The sequence below is a fragment of the Otolemur garnettii genome, unplaced genomic scaffold (genome assembly GCF_000181295.1).
Source record: "Otolemur garnettii isolate 467f Iridium unplaced genomic scaffold, OtoGar3 scaffold00156, whole genome shotgun sequence".
Taxonomy (NCBI): domain Eukaryota; kingdom Metazoa; phylum Chordata; class Mammalia; order Primates; family Galagidae; genus Otolemur; species Otolemur garnettii.
Genome location: NW_003852551.1, coordinates 779,393 through 782,574, shown reverse-complemented (window position 1 = coordinate 782,574; position 3,182 = coordinate 779,393). Strand labels below are relative to the sequence as shown.

Genomic DNA, 3,182 nt, shown 5'->3' with positions numbered 1-3,182 from the left:
CTTCCCTCCCTCCCTTCCTTTCCCTCCCTCCCTCCCTCCCTCCCTCTTTTCTCTTTCTCTTTTTCTCTCTTCCTTCCTTTCTTTCTTTCTTGGATAGTCTGTTTCTTTAAAAATATTTGTAGGCCCAGACGTGGTGGCTCACACCTGTAATCCTAGCACTCTGGGAGGCCAAGTTGGGTAGATGGCCTGAGCTCACAGGTTTGAGACCAGAGCGAGACCTGTCTCTAAAAATAGCTAGATATTGTAGCAGGTACCTGTAGTCCCAGCTACTTGGAAGGCCAGGAAGAGACTCGATTAAACCCAAGAGTTTGAGGTTGCTGTGAGCTGTGATGCCACAGTACTCTACAGAGGAGGGTAAAGTGAGACTGTGTCTCAAAAAAAAATTACAAATTATCAAGAAAAATAGATGTAGCAAGAAGAATAGGTAGAGCAAAATAGACAAATTGCTAAGAAAATTAGAATGAAACTAGGGTAAGGCTAGCTGAGGTAGAAAAATTAAGAAGCATGCAAACCCAGACTCAGTAACAAAACACGCATGCCCTCCTGTCCCTCTCAAAAGTATCATACTCTCTTGCACAGATGTATTACGATGCCTCACACTGGAACTGATTTTTTTAAAAACCACACAAAGGGATCATTTAAGACACACTGAATGCAGCCCCTTCTTATTGGCATTCGACTTTGGCAGAGTTGGCCCTCAAGGAGCAAACCAACTTTGGAGTTAACTCCCCATCACCAAAGAAGCTGAAATTACACAGGCCCTCAGTAAATTCACCAAACAACCACACCTCTACTTATTTTTCGGCCACTGGCCTGGCTTGGAGAGAAACGGAATAGCAATTGGCAAAAGAAGTGCCGTCTCGTAAAGACCTGGCACAGGAGGCAAGACTTAAGACCTAATCCTGACTCAGCTGTAGATTCTTGATGTGACCTCAAGCACGTCACCCTTCTGTGTCCTAGTTGCCTCATGAAAGTGGAGACTCCCTGCAGGCACTAGGCAACATTGTAATGAGTGAAATGCTCTCTGAAACAGCCAAGCATTATAAACATGCTAAATATTATGATTGTTACCACCTGAGTCACAAATCATACTTCCTGAAACACCTAGGTTTTCTCTCCGAGAACATCTTTGCCAAATAGTGCCACTGCCCCTTCCTTCTTGGTGCCAAAAAAAGGGACTACATCAGAGCACACGATCAATTCCCGACCAGGCTTTGCATGCAGTAACTTTCCAAATGACAGGGCCGGGCCATCAGGAGGAAAAGGTGGCCCAAATGAGTTATATAGCATCGAATCGTGCCTTTCAGATCATTAAGAAAAAATTCAGAACCAAACTCAAAAAGAGAGCAGACATTGGGTTGTTCAGGCTTCCTCCTGTCCTCCCTCTGGTATATGTAGGAAATGAAACACTTAAACTCCTATGTCTGTGAGTGGGAGCCTTAAATGGTCGATGGAGATCTATTTCATATCCTCACCCCCCCTTTTTTTATAATGACTTTCACATCAGTACCTCTCCACTTCGGGATCCTGAGACTCCGAGGGAATGAAAAGTAGCCATCAGGAGAGAAAGATCAAAATGACCAGGAAGAGTGTGATTATGGGTGACGCTGACCAAAAATCTCATGGGTCTATAAATTTTAGAAACTTCCTGATAACTGTTGCAACAACTGCACCCAACCTTTTGAAAGGACCTGTCATGTCTCTAAGTCCCAATGATAGAAAGAGTTTCATTAACATACTTCAAATCTTTGCTCCAGGCCGGGTGTGGTGGCTCACCCCTATAATCCCAGAACTCTAGGGGGCTGAGGCAGGAGAATTGTTTGAGCTCAGGAGTTCGAGACCAGCCTGAGCAAGAGTGAGACTCCATCTCTACTAAAAATAGAAAATTAGCCAGGCATCAGGGCAGATGCCTGTAGTCCCAGCTACATAGGAGGCTGAGGCAAGAGAATCACTCAAACCAGGAGTTTGAGGTTGCTGTGATCTATAATGATGCTATGGCACTCTACCCAGGGCAACAGAGTGAGAGTTTTACTTGTCTGGGCTTTCTCAAAAAAACCCAAAACCCAAAAAACAATCAAATCTTTGCTCCAGGATTTTTCACGGGACTAACTAGGAAGTTAAATGAGACAGATGGGCAGAGACTTTGATGGCCTTTCTGTATTGGCGTGGTGGCAGGAATGGCTCTGGAAAAGTTAGTGTGTGCTGGAGAGAAGTTCCTAAGTGCCAACATATGGCCAGATTGGAAACCCCAGACAAGTAAAACTGGGGTGTGGAAGCCTGGCAAGTAAACCAAGGGGCGTGTAGGGTTGGTGAGTGAGTGTTCCTTTAGCTACACTCTGAAACTAATTCTACTACGATACTTTATAAAATTTTGCCCCTACTGGGATAATTTTTTCTCACAACATATATTAATAGATATTCTAAACCAAAACAGAGTCTATGGTTAAATAAGCTTGCTGTTACTCTGGGGCTGGGCCTCTCCACCCATTATTCTTCAGAGTAGGATAGCCAACCCATATCATACATGGAGGCAGATTGCCTGGGAGACAGTGTTGGATCTACCACTTAATTAGCTGAGGAAGTTCAGTTTTCTCGTTTGTAAAGTGAGGACAATTGTAATATCCAGTATGGAGGCTTGTCGTAAGGGTTACACACAACAACCCATGAAAAGAACTTAGTTACTAACTATTGGCTGAAATCCAAAGGCAGGGTAAACTCATGGCTAGGGCAGCCTTAATTCTGGGAACATCAACAAATCTTTACAATTAGAAGGAGGCTGAAAAAAATAAATGAAGAACAAAAAACAATAAAAAAAAATAGAAGGAGGCTGGAACATGAACCCGGGTTCACAGGAACAATTTAGGCTCTGGAAAGAACACTCTGGCTTCTAGCAGAGCACCCACCCACACCCCCTGGAAATCCATAAACCAAGTGTTTATGAGGACCATTGCCACCAAACACAGAGTGACGTGGAGGCCCCACAGCGCTTGTATAGTTACTGACCCCTGTGAAGCAGAGAAGCCCAGGGTGATATTCTCAAACTTTGGACTGTGAAATGATGAGAATTTTTTTGCTTGATCAGGCTCTAATACTTGCCATGCTATCAGAGGGGAAAGTGATGTTATCACCAAGTTTCTATGGCTTTTGTCCCTGTTCGTTTGACAAACATTGTTTCTGTTTGC

The 3,182-nt window shown here is 43.8% G+C and overlaps 1 protein-coding gene across 1 annotated transcript in view; it reads left to right on the top strand.

Annotated features, from left to right (window-relative positions):
- Window positions 1–3,182, top strand: part of STPG1 (sperm tail PG-rich repeat containing 1) — a 26,730-nt gene that overhangs the window by 1,008 nt on the left and 22,540 nt on the right. The window lies entirely within an intron of this gene.